Consider the following 18,793-nt stretch of genomic DNA (forward strand, 5'->3'; position numbering starts at 1 on the left):
GGATGACTCTGAGTCATGGGAACAGATTATCGCATCGCACATCATCAACGTCTGTACAGCTGCATGCCATCTTACTATTCACCAGGAATGTCCCATCCACACATCACCGCAGCTGTGTAGTATTCTGAGATCCTAATTCTAAAGCTGCCCTGCAATGTACCGCACATATGGGTCTTCGTGGATGCCTTGCTCCGGTGGTTACAGACATCCTCCAAGAAGTGAGCCGTCTGCGGACGGGTGGTGGTCACGCAGCATTCCTACAGTCGGTTCCTGGACACCGTGACATCCATGGGAATGAAGAAGCGGACAGGGCTGCGGCAGCCGCGCACGGGTCCTCACTGACAATATTAATATCAATTATCTTCTCCAAAGGGGATAGAAGAAGCTACCTTGCCGATATGATGAAGCCACTGGCCCTCGATAAAGTTTCTCTATAAAGTTTTGAGGGTTAGTTCAGCAAACTGTTCAGTGTGTGCAACGGTGGGAAAGACGGAGCACATACTCATACTCTGCAAGATACGCACCCCAAAGGGCTTCATTGATGTGATGTGATGTGATAAAAAAATGGGAATGTGAGTTTCGACGAAGTTGAACTGGCTACCCCAGTACACTTACACACAAAGTACAAACAGATGATGAGATGATAAGAAAACAGAGAGATGATGACCAGAGAAAAAAAACAGAGATGATAATGGAGTTCAACATGTAGTTCAAAAGTTTCGACCAAGTGAGTCTAAACTGTCGAAATCGCTGGGGGCACACACAGCACACATTCAGCGTGTCATAGTATGTCCACATCCCGGTTGAAAGTTCAAGTGCCCTCAGCGCCTTGTCGGACGACGGAGGACCTAACAATTTCGTGATGTCGAAGGCTCGGGACTCCACATGAGAGAGGCTCGTCTCTAATACCTTTCGAGCATCAACGTATTTCCGACATCTGAGAAGGATGTGTTCTACGTCCTCTACAACGCCAACACTCACTACAGTTCGGAGAGTCTCGCTTTCCAAGTTTGATGAGGAGACTTGCGCTGTACGGTACATTGAGCCGTAACCTATGTAGGACAGTCGTCGTTTGTCGCGTGAAGGAAGGTGGTACTCGAAAGCGTAACTCTGGGTCGACCTTGTACAGAAGCGAATCCCGAGCAGATCCTGTTAGCCAGGATGTGTTGCACATTTGTTGCTTGAGCTCGTTCAGCATTCGCAGGGCTTCATTGAAATCACCTGCTCTCGACCGGTTGGACAATAGAACATTGGATATAGCAAAGGTGCTGGGTTTATGGAACCAAAGAAGAGTGATGCAGCGTTGTCGGCACTTGTAAACTTTACAGTGAGGTTGCGCTATCGAAATAGCCTTTTAGGGCCGCGTGCTAGACATACGTTGTCGAGTTCCTCGTTCCTGTTTTAGTTTGTCGGGACTCGGTGTACTCCTGAGGATGCGGATATGCACGTGATTATGCTGTTTGGGGGGGGGGGGGGGCAAAGGGGTAATGTCTTTCTCTTTTTTTATGCTTTTTATGGGAAAGGGGTTCATTATGGGAGTAGCGGAATTCGTCGGGTGACGCATTCAATTTCGCCTCTTTTTTGCAACATTCAAACTCGAAAATACGGAGATGCAAGCTCGTATTATATTTGTGTTTATATGATACAATACAAACGTAAGTCCAAGCACGTTTACTGAACGGTGTTCCAATATTATGCGTATTATATCTAACGCTCCCATAAGGCAGGCGCAACTTATCAACAGGCGCGACGAAATTTTTGCCACAACCGTAACAAAAAAATTAGAAAACGGGGCAGCGCGAATTTGTGCCCCGTTCAAGCACGCATATTCTATTCTTAAAAGAAGTGAGCGCATAGCGCAACATAAAAATAAGCCCAGACGTATTTAAAATTTAGGAACTTCCGGGTATAGTGCGGAAGACTGAGAAACCGTATAGAAATATCGATACAAACCCTCTATAAATCAAGAGGCCGTTCCACCGTCGCGTGGAATAACTTTCTCTCCGATGAACATTTATGGCACTGTCAGACTCGGGCAACATTATCGACATAGAGGTGAAACCCATCCGCAACTTCCCACTCCCTGCATCCAACATGGCGTCGGTTCTCCATCCTGTGTTTAGAAACGCACTTTTGGCAGATTTTATGAGAAGGGCCCGTATATACGTCGAGAAAACTGGCGCTTAACCTCGGCTACGTGGCGTCATGAATAAATGAGGTCTTCGCCGGCGGAAGCCATCCACGGTGATAAGGAATTATGGCCATAACTTGGATCCGGGAGTCCTGAACACTTCGCTTCCTAACTCGATGGACTAATGTATCGGGGCTCGACCTGCCAGGTGTGAGCTAGAGCAACTTGAGGAAGGACTGTGTTTTTTGCCATCGTGCTTTGCCTCTCGCTTGCCATGACGCCGGCTAATATGAGCGTAGCGCATCCATTTTTAATAAATCCATCGAGAAGCGGAGAAGAAAAGCGCCCGTGGAAAAAAATAAAATAAAAAAACCCTGAGATGTGGCCACTTGTAAATGAAGAAATACACTTCGCTCGATCGACCTGGAATTTTTTTTCTATCTGGATAGGTATAGATATCTATATAAATATATATAGATGAGACGTACTACCTCTACGCGTGATTTATGACTGTGCCTGATGAGAAATAACCGTGAGACACCTCTCTCGCTGCGCTGGAAACACGAGGGGAGATGGGCTATACGTCTTGGCGCTGCATCGTGCGCTCTACCGCGAATAAATATGATTCAGAGAGTAGATCGCTTGACTTCTATCCGAGAGCGCAGAGCAAGGCTCCCGCGATGAAGAAATATGTGGGCGCTTTATGTATACGAGGGGTATGCCTCCCTACTCCTATGTAGGCGACGACCTCGCAGGATTTGTCATTTCTGTACCAAAACAGTGTGTGTATGTGTGTGTGCATGGCAACTTTATAAGTGGGGATTTGCCTCCGAGGCATCGACCTGGGGATGATCGTTGGCTGACAACAAGCGATTCGGAAAAACACGAGATCGCTCTTTTTTAATGCATGCTTTATTGTATTCCATGTTCTTTGCATTTACAAGCTGTTTAGAGTGACGTTCGTCCAACCTAAAAATAGTCAGGGCGGTAGCGTAAAATGGCTATTTTCTGAAGTCATCAAGTAGACCACATGATGTAAAAAAGTTTTGTGTTATAAGAAGGCGCAGCATATTTGGGTCGTTGAAATCCTTCGAACTTAAAAGTGCTTCGAGAACGAATAAGCGACTCGGCTAGACGTGAGCCACAGCGCACGTGGCGGCCTTAGTGACTATGCGATGCGTAAAAAGTATTGCAGTTTGAAATGTGACGGCCGATACATATGACATATTGCATGCGAGCTAGCTGTCGGTGTTCGAGTCGAACAAAATAGGTATCATTGTGCTTGGAAAGACACGCCAATGAATATATGTTGAGAGATTACAACGACAAGGCACACATATAGCCCAAATGGAAGCATAGCCGTTTCGGTTCAAGACCAACCTGGTTAGAGCCCTGCACGGGCCGACTTTTCCGGGCCCGACCCGGCCCGGGCGTATCGAAAAATGGCCCCACCCGACCCGGGCCCGGACCTTCATATTTTTATGCGGCCCGGCCCCGCCCGGTGACCCAGTGACTAGAGCCCGGCCCGGCCCGGCCCGGCCCGGCCCGGTGACCCGGCGAGTAGATCCCGGCATAGTATTTCCAGCCGCGACGTAGGCGTTTCTGGCGATTATCAAACAAATTTATCAGTAAATTTATAAGGAGAGAAGACAAACATGCAAGTGATGGCGGTTTAACACCATAACCGCACCAGACCAAATTAAATCCAGAACGTACGCGGGCATGGGCGTTATCGTTACACTGTCAAGATTTTGCGGAGGTAGAGGATGCTGTCGCTAAACTCCTGCTCCCAGTCCATACCCCTCTCACCAAGCTTTGCCAAGTGATTGTGAAATACGTGAGGAGTGAGGAGCAGTGTAAAGTGGCTTTCAGAACGTTCTAGAGGGTCAAATCATATGCCTAATGCAGTATCCCTTGCTTGTCTTTGCAAAATCTGCACAGGAATGACGCAAGCGCGTGATGATATGAACTAATGCATCTCCATTGTGTGGAATTAGCTGCGTGGCCCGGCCGGGCCTGACTCTCGGAAACATATTTGTCGGCCCGGGCCCGGCCCGGCCCGCGTTGGTGGCGTATTTTAACGGCCCGGGCCTGGCCCGTCCCGCGGTGCTAGCGTATTTTGTTGGCCCGGGCTCGGCCCGGCCCGGAGCACACAGCCAATAACAAGCCCGGCTCGGCCCGCGGGCCGGGAAGGGCCCGGGCCCGTGCAGGGGTCTAAACCTGGTATAGCTTAGTGCCTTAGTGACATGCGCGTTACACAGTGATATAGAGACGAGGAGTTCGACCACGGCCGGGCTACCGATTTGGTGACGTGACGCGAATTGCTCAAAGCCCTTGTGTTATTTCAAAATCGTTAGCAGTTTCGTGGCACTAAAGAGTGCGCATTAAAGAAGCCATGAAGTGGGCAACATGAGTCCACACGCATATATTCGTGGTCAAGTTGAACCATTCATAATGCTACTGTTCTTGTTTACATCTCCAAAATGGTGGCAGCAATATCTGTATAGCCTTTGTTCGCGTCAGGCAAAAAACAATCTATGTTTGGTTTCTGCTTTATTTGTGAGTTACGTAATTAGCCTTTGAAACGAATGAACTTTACTGCTACGACCAAATACATAAGCACATTCCGGCTGGGTTACGTTGAAACCTAATTTTCAAAGCTCTTCCGGATCACATTACAGAAAAATGAAACACTTTTGCTCGAAATACTTTCCACGATTCCTCTTATAATGCAGATCGTGAACGGATAATAAGTTCCACGTGTCTTTCGATGCACCGGAGACGATCGTGTTTCCTAATACATCTTTCCGCAAGGCCCCTGAAATCCTGGAGCGGCCTATCCCTTTGTGACTGTAATGAAGCTCGTACGAAACTCATCCTAAGATCATTGTCATATCTTCTCCTCCGAAATCCTAAACCTCCCGCTTGTTATCTGCATAGGGCTTCTCATTCTGACAGAGAACTTGGAGAAAGTGAAACATCTGCACCGTTCTGCGGCAGCATGAAGCCGCAGTGCGGTTCCCTTTCGTTATCGGCATCCTTTGCCGAAGAAAAACTTCTTCCAGCAAATCACAAAGTTCATTTGTTCGCAGTAGTCGCTGGGGACGCCGGGTTCGTTACGCGAAGGGGACCATCGCGCCGGGAAGCAAGCCTGTATGCTCCCGACCAATGGTGGGCTCCTGTTTTCTTTTTCTTTCCTGGAACCTGACGAACACACCTATCTTCGTTTTGCGTCAATATGGAAGGTGCCTGCAAGACGTTTGCCTCCCGGCTGTGAGCCGTTCCCGTCACGTACATCGAGGCTCGCCTTGAAAACTGCCTGAGAGCTGGGCTTAACGTCGTAGAAAGTTTCACATCACGTCATTAGTTGCGAGTGCTGGAAGGAAGGCTTTTCGAATAATGTTGATAAATAGCGTGTGTTTATACTGAACTTGATTTATTTGAACTTTTCATTTATTCTTTTTTTGTACCTTTTAGCTTTGCTGTGCAAATATTGTAAATGGTGATACCTTGTAAGTTTGCTGGTGATGATAACTGATAACAGACTCAGCACAACCGGTCTTCACTCGAGCTTACTTATTGCAAGAGCTACCAATGCTAGTGGCATAAAAATCCCCTATGAAATGGATCAAATTGTCTCATGGATGTTCACCTTCTTGTCTTTGGTGTCTCCGGTCGACGATTCAGTCCAGCGGTGGTGAGTAATACAATATTATTTTTAAGACTAATTGTATTGTATTAATACAGGGAGTGAATGCGTTACATGTAGCCTACTTCAATACTCTAGAACGTGCAATACTTACTGAGATCACCTACCTATAAAGTATCACCGGTGCGCTTCACTTGCTACATGTTATGAAGAGCCTGAGCGTGGGCGCACAAAACTACGACACAACACAGAGTCGTCTGTGCTGTGTTGTATTTTCGTGTGCTTACGCTCGGGCTTTTTTATCCTGCATTTGCGTCATTTTATCACTTTATTGCTAAGTTTCTTGAGTGTGATGTGCCTAGGAAAAGTGGCTTTTAAGTATCTCGACTACAAGATTCCCCAATCTGATGATAGTTTGTTAAATCAATTTCATTTGATTCCTTTGAATTCATTTGTTAAAGCAGTTTCTCTTTGAGAAGATACACAATTTGCCTGCGGTATATTACGATAACAAAGAGAAAGAGAGAGAGAGAGAGAGAGAGAGAGAGAGAAACACCGAGTGGGTACCGCTTGTAAGAAAACAGTGTTCAAAAAATTCAAATACACTAAAATAAAATGGCGCCACACTCTAGTCTGCAATGACTCCAAAGCAATCAAGCAACAATGGAATTTGCTTATCCATACAACGTTGCATTGGATTCAAGGGGGAAACACGATTCAAGGGGGAAACACAATTCAAGGGGGACGTCCAATATATTCCTACGTGAGAGAGGTTTAAGTGTAGTTTAATTCGAAAATTATATGACCTGCAAATATTTAATTTATCATCTCAACACGGTTTGCGGTTGGACTTGAGATCTTTAGAGCGAATACTTTAGGGTAATGTAGACCGTACTGATCTACTAGAGACCTTGAATTTTTTGTGTACAGGTAGAACCAGGTGGAAGAATTTACTTTATGTTCGCTTATCGTTCGCTAGCTATGTTCGCTGTCCAATATCGCGCCAACAACGTTCGTATAATTTGCATGCCACTGACCATAACATGTTGCTTTAATACGATAATCTAATTACTTGCTGTCTTACATGTTAAGGTCGGCATATCTGATGAGGAGCAGTAATCAGATTAATTAACGGTCCAAGTGTGACCCAAACAGCGCAAGAGTATCAGTGGAATTTTATGAAAATGACCCAAGGTATTATACGCGGTACTTTAGAATGACGCACGAAGAAAAGCACAGGATAGCTTCGATGTAACAAAAACAAGAAGAGATGAAACATCTATTTATTGCGTAGGTTACAAGCTTTCGCCCAGAGCCTGGGCTTCTTCAGGTATGGATACAGAAGTGTGTCTGTATCCATAGAAGCTGCATAGAAGCACAGAAGCATAGAAGATGAAGAAGCCCAGACTCTGTGCGAAAGCTTGTACCCTACGCAATAAATAGATGTTTCATCTCTTCTTGTTTGTGTTATACGTACTTTAGTAGGGCGTACAATTTTATTTATTGTGTAATTGATGCGAAAAAGTGCCAGGGAAATAAAATTTGGGAACAGGCATTTAAAGAGGGTAGCAAGATCTTACATGATCAAACCGTGCAGTACCATAACACCAAACTACAAGCAACTACAATTCGGTTTACATATTTTTTGTCGCATCTGGTCGCAGTGAAGCGCAAAAGGACGCTCTTCCACTCCCTTATCCACCAATGAATTACGTCCTTTTGCGCTTCACCGCGACCAGCCGCGACAAAATATGTAAACCGAAACCAATTAATTACAGCAACCAATGACCCGCTTCGGTGGCAGATTTTTCTCTACAAGGTGTCCACTGAAGGTCCCAAAAGGGGTAGTACCCATTTTAATGCCGACAGCGCCCTGCTTTAGAAGTTATGTTTTTTTCACTAAACTCATTTGAATTTTTATTTAAATAATGGGAGCCTCCCACTCACACGGTGCGCAGCTTGTAGGTGGTATCGGACAGATACTTGTAAAAAAGAAAGTCCGTCGATTGGTGCACCCGTTCGCGAATTATTTAGCCCGGGGATTTAATTGAAACACCCGGTATACTGTATTCCGGAGGTGTGTATCTAAACAAACCTAAGCAGAACGCACCAACGTCACAGCTCTCCACCTCAGCAACGCAGCAACATTACGTCCGCTCACTAAGAAATCCAGGGAGGGACATATTGTAATAATTCAGGGCTTTACGTCACGAGACAACTGTGATCATGAGCGACGCAACAGTGGTAGAGTCTGCGGATTAATTTCATCCCTCTCAGGGTTCTTTAACGTGCGGCGAAAGCTCGACACCCGGCGCACCGTATTTAACGTCCTTCGCGGAAGATGGCGTGTCTGAGCAACTTCTACCCTTCCACCAAGTTGCTACCGTCCTCGGCCGGGTTTGAACCCGCGATCTTGGGATCAGTAGGCGGACACGCTACCGACTGAGTCACCGAGGGCAGCGGAGGGACATATTGCTCTGCTGCTTCTCCTGATGCATACACTATGTGAGTGCCGGGAAAGCACGCTTCGCAGAAAACCGTCACAGACGGACGGACGGACGGACGGACACGCACTTCATCTGTCCTCGCTCCTTATTTGTGGAACGCATTCTGCATTAAAAAGGCCTCGAACGTTACCAGACCTAAACTCCAATCTGGTCAAAAGAGAAGTAAACAAGGTTCCCCCCCTGCTGTATGTTCTGACTTTCACTGGCTATGACGAGAGCCAAAGGGACGCAAGACGGTTGAAGGTGCACCAAGGGCGAAACCATAGTAGTTTTCGCGAACGACGCCACTGTTGTTCAAGGCGAAAGAAAATTAGAAACAACATTGCAAATAATGGAAGAGTACGGGAAAAGCAAGGGAAGCATAACAAATAACGAAATGTGAAGATTAGTACACCTGGGAGGACAATAACTGATGACGAATCTATGCGGGAACGAATTGTAGCGGGAACGAAACATTCTAATAACGAGATGTAATAACGGTGTTGTGTCATATAACAAACTAGACCAGCACTGGCGTAGCCAGAAGGTAGGTTCTGGGTGTTCAACCGCACCCCCCCACCCCCCGAAATGGTACCGTTGGTAGTGCATTTGGGAGAGAGAAACGATGATAAATCCTCCTCTCCCATGCAAAGTCCTCATAGAACCCCTCCCGAAATATTTTTCAGGCTACGGCGCTGCAGACCAGTACCAGACTACTACTATACTTCACAATCAGCCCAGGATACACAAGCTGAATCCTTCCAGCAGTTCAATCGTCATGTTTTCGCACGTCAGATCGGGGCCCGGTCTTATTGTTATCACATAACGCGCGTTAAATGCATCACTTCGGCCCTTGATTCGCCACGTGCTCTTGCACGAGCCTACCACAGCGAACTTTAAACATAACGATAACGATCGCTATGTGAAAGTTGAAGATCGGGGCCCAGACGTTCAGAACGCATAAGACCCTAGTTACAGCCTCGGTGGTGGCATAGAATAATAATTATAGGGTATCAATCCGCTACAAAACCAAAGACGTGTTTGCAAAGCGCTCCCAATTTCTACGATATTTTCTTGGGAACCTGGTGGAAGTGCTAATTTGGAGGAAAGTCAATTTAGCATAAATGCAAGAACGGAAACGTGATAGCGAGCACGAGCAGGGGGCTTTCGGTAAACCAGACGCCATAGTTACACTTGAATTTGCAGGAGAGGTTCTACGAGAGAAATGACGCTCGGACTAATCACTTTGAATAATCGTGAGGCGAAGAAGGTCCTCGATAGCCACCGACTTCTTTCCAGGAATTTCCCAAGGGCTCCACTTAAAAGGGTAGCGAGGAGATTTATCTTTCAATGAAGTCGCTACTTTCACGATAATTCTACACTACCGTCCGGAAAGTGGGGAAGTGCATGGGTCGTTTGCACCGAAATGGGGCTTCGTTTCCAAATAGCAAAAAAAATTAGCTGATCGCCGTGATACTTTCAGGCCACTCCAGGAAGCTACCTTCTTTATCTTGTTTCCAACGGCCCCTGCGCCAAATCGCAATCTTAAATTTAAATACGCTGCAGGAAGCAGACGTTGGGATTGCCGTGGGCTTCGGGTATTGGGACGACGACACGGTCAAATGCTGCTGTTTCTTTTGAAATGAAATGGGACGCATTTTCTGGCAAGAATCAAATTTTACATGTGAAGCTTACACGCGCTTACGAGGTGAAACGGTTGGCGGTGAGGAACATTGCTTTTCGCGACTCTTGAGTTGGACTTTGATCCTGTGTTCGTTTTTATCGAGAATTAGGCTTGACACCCTTCTCATTCTTTTCTGATTATTATTAGCATTCGTGGTTTACGTCGCGAGACAAATATGATCATGAGCGACGCAACAGTGGTGTGTCTGTGGATTAATTTTGGACATTAGGGTTTTTTAACATGCGCAGGAAATCTCGGCACACGGCACACCGTATTTAACGCGCCTCACGGAAGACTGCGTGTCGAAGCAACTTGTACCGTGCCACCAGGTTTGCATTGCCACCAAGTTGGTGGCGTTCACGGGCAGGATCGAACCCGCAACCTTGGGATCAGTAGGCGTACACGCTACCAACTGATCCGCCGAGGCCGGTTTGCGATTCTTTGATCGATTGGAACATACTGCTTATTCCGGTGAGTTGCACGCGACTTGCAAATTTAGGGAGGCGAGAAGCGTCGGTAAGGCGTCAAAAACTGGGCGGCCTATAGTAAGAGAAATGATGCACTTCCACGGCGTTTACTATTCCCCTGAATTGTTAGCGTAGGGGGCTGCGGATCAAATCTGATACCCGTGTCACACGGGCACTTTCGATCCCCATTGAGCCAATATGCTCATCGACGTCAATGTGGATCCGGCGCTGCTACACGGACACGTTCGCAGGATCGAACTCTAATCCTGCTTAACCCCATCCATGCAGTTCCTTAAACGGGATTGAGATTCTCGAGACGGCTTGAAGACCGGGCATCCTCGAAGTTAGCGAATTTGTAGTAGTAAACAAAAACATAGATGAATTTGCAAATGTTCCTGTACAAGCCCGTGGAATTCCACGGTGACGGTTTTAGTCTGGCTATGATAGGCGACTGGGTTTGCCAATTTCTTTAATCTCGAGCAATCTCGACACCGCACCCCCCGTAACATAGATGTTTCATCTCTTAGTATTAGCGGAACACACAAATGGAACTCCCCATTTTTTCTTCTTCTATCACATCACATCACTAATTAATTTTGAAAAGATAAGCTTTTTAGTAAAGCTTAAAAGTAAAGCTAAGTTTGCTTAGTAAAGAGCACATTGCGGAAGCGGATGCGGCCATTGTCGACTTTTTAGGAGCATATTTGTCAGATATCCATAATGATATATATTGATATATGATATAATATTTGTCAGCCCCGGCGTACTGCCTCGGGGCTGTTAGCTCCGCCTGCCGACAAGCAAACCTTTCAACACGCATTGAGTTAGCAGCATCGCCCATCGAACCTGTATAATCAATATGTATTCTACAGCAGAAAATCTGCCAGAGTTTTATAAAGGAATTACTAGGCAATATAAGTTTGTACAAGATCACCTTCCGGATATAGATGTAGAGAAAGTCCAAGTGTCCCGAATATTCGAGGCTCTATGCTCCGAAGAAGGGACTACCAGTGCTACGTTCTCGCACAGTGGTAAAAGGCACCCGGTTGCACTGCCGCAGGAGATTGCGGACCTTCACTGGAAAGCCTGCTGGGGTATACTTCCAACAAAATATGGGCTGGTCAAATGGGGAACTACAAGACATTCTACTTGTCCTAACTGTGGTGCAAAGGAAACAAATACACATGTTCTACATGAGTGTGTTGTAGTGTCGACATTGTGGACTTTAGTGCGCCGCCGCTTCGCTGTAAGGCGTAACGTTGCAATGAGCGCCCGACCCTTGCAAAAAAATTTTTGCACATGCTTTAGAATTCCAATTGAAAAAAGTCAAAAGAGGCAATTGAAATTCAATAGAATTGCTTTTGAATTTATTTGGAAAAACGTTTGGAACTTCTTTTGACTTCATTTGGTTATTTGGGACAGACTTCCTTTTGACTTTTGTCAAAAGAATCTCTTTTGAACTTTTGCAATTGCCATTCAATTGACACTTTTATGACTTCAATTGGTCTTTCTTTTGACACCTATTTGCCATTAATTTGATTTTCTTTTGACATAATGCCGAAATGTACCTCGTTGGCTCCCCAAATACCACCCAGTACCCCTGGTATTCACGACAAAGAAGCCATCTGTTACTGATAATACACATAATTTATTACGGGTGATTATTTCATTTTCGAAAGCATGGACACAACGCTCTCCTTGATCTCTCACAGACTTGTTGTTTTCTTGCATCTGTATGGTGCCAAAGAAGTGCAGATTACCATCTTGGTCTACTTCCGGCAGTCCAGCTCCAACTCTTAGAACATGGTTGTTGCTGCCAATGGCATTGCAAAAGTGTGCCACATGAATGTGATGGTTCCAGCAAGCCAAATCACCAGGTTGACACTGCAGGAGTACAATTAACTGATTAAGCAGTAACCAGCTACTTCATGTAGACAAAGCCAGAGTTTGGCCAAATCAAAAGCCAATGGACCTGCAGTAATGAAGACAGAAAGGGGTCCTTACCCAGAACTGCTTCATGCCGTGTCTCATCCACTGCAGGTTTCAGAGCAGCACCTTAGTGGGCGTTGCATGGTATCCCATATGAAGTTCGCCCAATCATCTCCTCAGGAGAAAACACTGCCCAAATGAGGGCACGGGCCAGCCTGCAAATTAAAGAGAGATAGCTATGCTTATGCAGTCCTATCCCCTTTGCTGCTTCTCTCTATTCTGTGCAGAACACCAGCGTCCACGCAAACACCTAAGCCGATGTCCAGCTGCATAGAAAAGAGGTATTACACGTATTGTCCTGCAAACTGTTAACTTCAAATGATATATCTTCCAAGCACACTCTTACGGCTCATCCGCACTAACCAAACACAAATAAAATATCAAAATCCGAGTTCCACAGGTGAGACAAACATTACCATTGGAGCTGCTGTAACAGCAGCAGCGTTCTGGCTGGAGGCAGTCTGGATTAGATTTTCCATCTGATCCACCATGTTGGTCATGACTGAAAATAATTACCTGCTACATGCTTGTCACAACATATGTAAAAAAAAATATATATATCAGCTTACCACACTTCTCTTTGGCTTTGCGAAGCTTCTTTGTCAGGCGGGCATTTGCATGCTCAAGCTCCTCTATTTTCCGGTTGTGCTCTGCACAATGTGTACAGTGTGCACCCTGAGGCCTAGTGGAATATCAAGTAGTTAGGCTTGTGGCAGCAGCAAATCAATGAACAAGCAATCAAACATGAGAAATTGATGTTCTGAGTCTGGTTCTACAACAGGACCAATAATGCAGAACCGATTAATGTCTTTTTAGTATAGGTAACCGTAGGTAAGTCTCAATTGGTAGCGCTTAATGACACGCCATTCCACGTCTGCGGTTGATTTAGACAGCGTAACAAATACTGGGCAGAAACAGGGAGACTGCAACGTCTGGCCTCTCGCGCTTTGGAAAAACAAAGCATATTTCTCTGTACACGCTGGACTTACCCGCAGCAACGAAGAAGGCTTCAGAGGGCTCTGCATTCTTGCTGCACCGTATGAGGAATGTCTTCCCCTTAGCGATGTCCACGTTTGCCGGGACGGCCGGGACATACGAAATACTTAAACCTAATTCGATATCTTGCAGGCTGTCGACGGGATAAACGTCCAGCATATTCACGCCTGGCCACTTCACCAAAATGTGCATGTTGCACGTAGTTACGCAAATAGAAAATTGTGTGAATGAAACGTGTGAAATACAGGACACCACACAACATGAACACTCAATTCAAAACCACGTGCGGCGACGAAAGCAAACAATACCCTACACGTCGCTTGCGGCTTGGATTGGCTTCGATAGCCCTAGCAGTTTGCCTCGACTAAAGGAGAGGAACGGCGCGCAACCTGAACCTGTAACTACAAATATGCAAACAACGCCGAATAAAATTACACACTCCAGTTCTGTTGTTTAATCATATTATTAATAATACACATGCCTAAACAGCGGATAATAACACAGTGAATAGATTCAAACAAAGAAGACACTTCGATATTTCGGGCCACTTGCGGTGTCGGATTGGGCAGCGGGCAGCTACTGAAATGTTTTGTTGATGTTTGATTTGTGCAACATTTGTTGAACGCTGCGTAGCCGTGCAGCGCAATAACGTTCGTCATGATGATACACTCTAAAGGCGTGTTCCCAAGCGCGCGATTTGCGAGAGCGACAATTTTTCCATGTCTCGGCTTTCGTTCAACGATTCATATGCGAGAGGAACCTGAAGCGATGTTGACAACCAAACCGTACGGTTGTGAGAAACCTGTTGTTGCTTCTGCCTGCGCGGAACAAAAAAAAAAATAGTCGCTGTCGCGACGCCCCGCAAATTGCGTGCTTGGGAACACGCCTATAGTGTGTATCATCGTGACGAACATTTCGACGATATGTAGCTATCTTCATGTTGGAACGGCATTAGTAGTGAGACATAGCTTATGTTCGGTCAGGTTTTGGTGCACAATTCATGCCGGAGTATCTTCATGTTGGAACGGCATCAGTAGTGAGACATAGCTTATGTTCGGTCAGGTTTTGGTGCAGAATTCATGCCGGGGTATCTTCATGTTGGAACGGCATCAGTAGTGAGACATAGCTTATGTTCAGTCAGGTTTTGGTGCACAATTCATGCCGGAGTATCTTCATGTTGGAACGGCATCAGTAGTGTGACATAGCTTATGTTCGGTCAAGTTTTGGTGCACAATTCATGCCGGAGTATCTTCATGTTGGAACGGCATCAGTAGTGAGACATAGCTTATGTTCGGTCAGGTTTTGGTGCACAATTCATGCCGGATTATCTTCATGTTGGAACGGCATCAGTAGTGAGACATAGCTTATGTTCGGTCAGGTTTTGGTGCACAATTCATGCCGGAGTATCTTCATGTTGGAACGGCATCAGTAGTGAGACATAGCTTATGTTCGGTCAGGTTTTGGTGCACAATTCATGCCGGAGTATCTTCATGTTGGAACGGCATCAGTAGTGAGACATAGCTTATGTTCGGTCAGGTTTTGGTGCACAATTCATGCCGGAGTATCTTCATGTTGGAACGGCATCAGTAGTGAGACATAGCTTATGTTCGGTCAGGTTTTGGTGCACAATTCATGCCGGAGTATCTTCATGTTGGAACGGCATCAGTAGTGAGACATAGCTTATGTTCGGTCAGGTTTTGGTGCACAATTCATGCCGGAGTATCTTCATGTTGGAACGGCATCAGTAGTGAGACATAGCTTATGTTCGGTCAGGTTTTGGTGCACAATTCATGCCGGAGTATCTTCATGTTGGAACGGCATCAGTAGTGAGACATAGCTTATGTTCGGTCAGGTTTTGGTGCACAATTCATGCCGGAGTATCTTCATGTTGGAACGGCATCAGTAGTGAGACATAGCTTATGTTCGGTCAGGTTTTGGTGCACAATTCATGCCGGGGTATCTTCATGTTGGAACGGCATCAGTAGTGAGACATAGCTTATGTTCGGTCAGGTTTCGGTGCACAATTCATGCCGGGGTATCTTCATGTTGGAACGGCATCAGTAGTGAGACATAGCTTATGTTCGGTCAGGTTTCGGTGCACAATTCATGCCGGGGTATCTTCATGTTGGAACGGCATCAGTAGTGAGACATAGCTTATGTTCGGTCAGGTTTCGGTGCACAATTCATGCCGGGGTATCTTCATGTTGGAACGGCATCAGTAGTGAGACATAGCTTATGTTCGGTCAGGTTTCGGTGCACAATTCATGCCGGGGTATCTTCATGTTGGAACGGCATCAGTAGTGAGACATAGCTTATGTTCGGTCAGGTTTCGGTGCACAATTCATGCCGGGGTATCTTCATGTTGGAACGGCATCAGTAGTGAGACATAGCTTATGTTCGGTCAGGTTTCGGTGCACAATTCATGCCGGGGTATCTTCATGTTGGAACGGCATCAGTAGTGAGACATAGCTTATGTTCGGTCAGGTTTCGGTGCACAATTCATGCCGGGGTATCTTCATGTTGGAACGGCATCAGTAGTGAGACATAGCTTATGTTCGGTCAGGTTTCGGTGCACAATTCATGCCGGGGTATCTTCATGTTGGAACGGCATCAGTAGTGAGACATAGCTTATGTTCGGTCAGGTTTCGGTGCACAATTCATGCCGGGGTATCTTCATGTTGGAACGGCATCAGTAGTGAGACATAGCTTATGTTCGGTCAGGTTTCGGTGCACAATTCATGCCGGGGTATCTTCATGTTGGAACGGCATCAGTAGTGAGACATAGCTTATGTTCGGTCAGGTTTCGGTGCACAATTCATGCCGGGGTATCTTCATGTTGGAACGGCATCAGTAGTGAGACATAGCTTATGTTCGGTCAGGTTTCGGTGCACAATTCATGCCGGGGTATCTTCATGTTGGAAAGGCATCAGTAGTGAGACATAGCTTATGTTCTGTCAGGTTTCTGTGCACAATTCATGCCGGGGTATCTTCATGTTGGAACGGCATCAGTAGTGAGACATAGCTTATGTTCGGTCAGGTTTCTGTGCACAATTCATGCCGGGGTACCTTCATGTTGGAACGGCATCAGTAGTGAGACATAGCTTATGTTCGGTCAGGTTTCGGTGCACAATTCATGCCGGGGTATCTTCATGTTGGAACGGCATCAGTAGTGAGACATAGCTTATGTTCGGTCAGGTTTCGGTGCACAATTCATGCCGGGGTATCTTCATGTTGGAACGGCATCAGTAGTGAGACATAGCTTATGTTCGGTCAGGTTTCGGTGCACAATTCATGCCGGAGTATCTTCATGTTGGAACGGCATCAGTAGTGAGACATAGCTTATGTTCGGTCAGGTTTCGGTGCACAATTCATGCCGGGGTATCTTCATGTTGGAACGGCATCAGTAGTGAGACATAGCTTATGTTCGGTCAGGTTTCGGTGCACAATTCATGCCGGGGTATCTTCATGTTGGAAAGGCATCAGTAGTGAGACATAGCTTATGTTCTGTCAGGTTTCTGTGCACAATTCATGCCGGGGTATCTTCATGTTGGAACGGCATCAGTAGTGAGACATAGCTTATGTTCGGTCAGGTTTCTGTGCACAATTCATGCCGGGGTACCTTCATGTTGGAACGGCATCAGTAGTGAGACATAGCTTATGTTCGGTCAGGTTTCGGTGCACAATTCATGCCGGAGTATCTTCATGTTGGAACGGCATCAGTAGTGAGACATAGCTTATGTTCGGTCAGGTTTTGGTGCAGAATTCATGCCGGAGTATCTTCATGTTGGAACGGCATCAGTAGTGAGACATAGCTTATGTTCGGTCAGGTTTTGGTGCACAATTCATGCCAGAGTATCTTCATGTTGGAACGGCATCAGTAGTGAGACATAGCTTATGTTCGGTCAGGTTTTGGTGCACAATTCATGCCGGAGTATCTTCATGTTGGAACGGCATCAGTAGTGAGACATAGCTTATGTTCGGTCAGGTTTTGGTGCACAATTCATGCCGGAGTATCTTCATGTTGGAACGGCATCAGTAGTGAGACATAGCTTATGTTCGGTCAGGTTTCGGTGCACAATTCATGCCGGAGTATCTTCATGTTGGAACGGCATCAGTAGTGAGACATAGCTTATGTTCGGTCAGGTTTTGGTGCAGAATTCATGCCGGAGTATCTTTATGTTGGAACGGCATCAGTAGTGAGACATAGCTTATGTTCGGTCAGGTTTTGGTGCACAATTCATGCCGGAGTATCTTCATGTTGGAACGGCTCTTAGCCAGACCTGTAGCTTCTATTTGTTCAGGTTTCTGTGCATAAGTCGTGTCAAATGGTGCCGTCGGCTTGGAATGGCTTGCGTAATGAGGGTCAACTTCTCTTCAGTTGGATGTTTTCTGTATAATCCATGCCGGAAGGTGTCTTATGTTGGAATAGTTTACATGGTGACATTCATGCCGTATTGTGTTCTCATGTTGGAAAAGCTTGTGTAGTGACGGCTATCTCACATTCAGTCAAGTTTTTGTGTAAAACTCCTGCCTTTTATTTGTACGGTCTACTTCAAGGTAGAAGATTGTTACAGGAAACATTTTGGCTGTTCAAGGGAAGTTAAGCCAATGACATTGTTGGGGGTTTCCAAAGTGGCTGAACAAACTTAAACTAAAGGAAATCTAAAATGTATCACTAAATTATCTTAGAACAAATCCAAAGGCACAGGCAAAATTACACCAAAATAAGCCAAAGGTAGCCAACAACTTTTCTTTGGGCAACAGGCCAAAGAAAGTCAAACAAACAAAACAAAAAACGCCAAAGATGGTCTGCAGATTTTATTTGGGCAACCGGCCAAAGAGTGTCAAACCAAAAAACAGCCAAAGGTGGTCTATAGATTTTGTTTGGGCAGCCGGCCAAAGAAAGTCAAACCAAAAAACAGCCAAAGGTAGTCTATAGATTTTGTTTGGGCAACCGGCCAAAGAAAGTCAAACCAAAAAACAGCCAAAGGTGGTCTATAGATTTTGTTTGGGCAACTGGCAAAAGAAAGTCAAACAAAAGAAAAGCCAAAGGTGGTCTATAGATTTTGTTTGGGCGTTGGTCCAAAGAAAGTCAAAGTCAAAAGAAATACCAAACAACCCAAAGGATGTCCAAACAATGTCAATTGACAGGCAAAGTCCATTTTCATAAGGGGAAGTAATATTTTACCATATAATCATAATAATTGTGTCAAATGTACTCTGGAAGTTCTGACGTCGGGCTGTATCTCAGAATCGCCGTATTCGAGCAATGCATCCAAGACTCACTCTTGTTATGTGCTTGCTCCGTGACTACCTTGAGCACAGTCTCTTTTCGCTAGGAGAGCAGGAATTCCTGCGTCAGTGGTCTAATCGGTACATACGCGCAAAGTA

General features: G+C 45.7%; 1 protein-coding gene and 1 long non-coding RNA gene across 4 annotated transcripts in view; both read right to left on the bottom strand.

Moving 5' to 3' along the window:
• Window positions 1-18,793, bottom strand: part of LOC135377530 (ATP-dependent RNA helicase abstrakt-like) — a 289,645-nt gene that overhangs the window by 89,346 nt on the left and 181,506 nt on the right. The window lies entirely within an intron of this gene.
• On the bottom strand, window positions 12,596-13,737 carry LOC135397240 (uncharacterized). Of its 2 annotated transcripts, none has more exons than XR_010423619.1 (4): window positions 13,396-13,737; window positions 12,976-13,088; window positions 12,823-12,925; window positions 12,596-12,672 (listed from the first exon to the last, which is right to left on the bottom strand). It is a non-coding gene; the product is annotated as an uncharacterized LOC135397240 (long non-coding RNA). The 2 variants fall into 2 exon arrangements; XR_010423618.1 differs by having other exon boundaries at window positions 12,823-12,908; window positions 13,396-13,734.

Source organism: Ornithodoros turicata, chromosome 1 (assembly GCF_037126465.1).
Source record: "Ornithodoros turicata isolate Travis chromosome 1, ASM3712646v1, whole genome shotgun sequence".
Lineage (NCBI taxonomy): Eukaryota > Metazoa > Arthropoda > Arachnida > Ixodida > Argasidae > Ornithodoros > Ornithodoros turicata.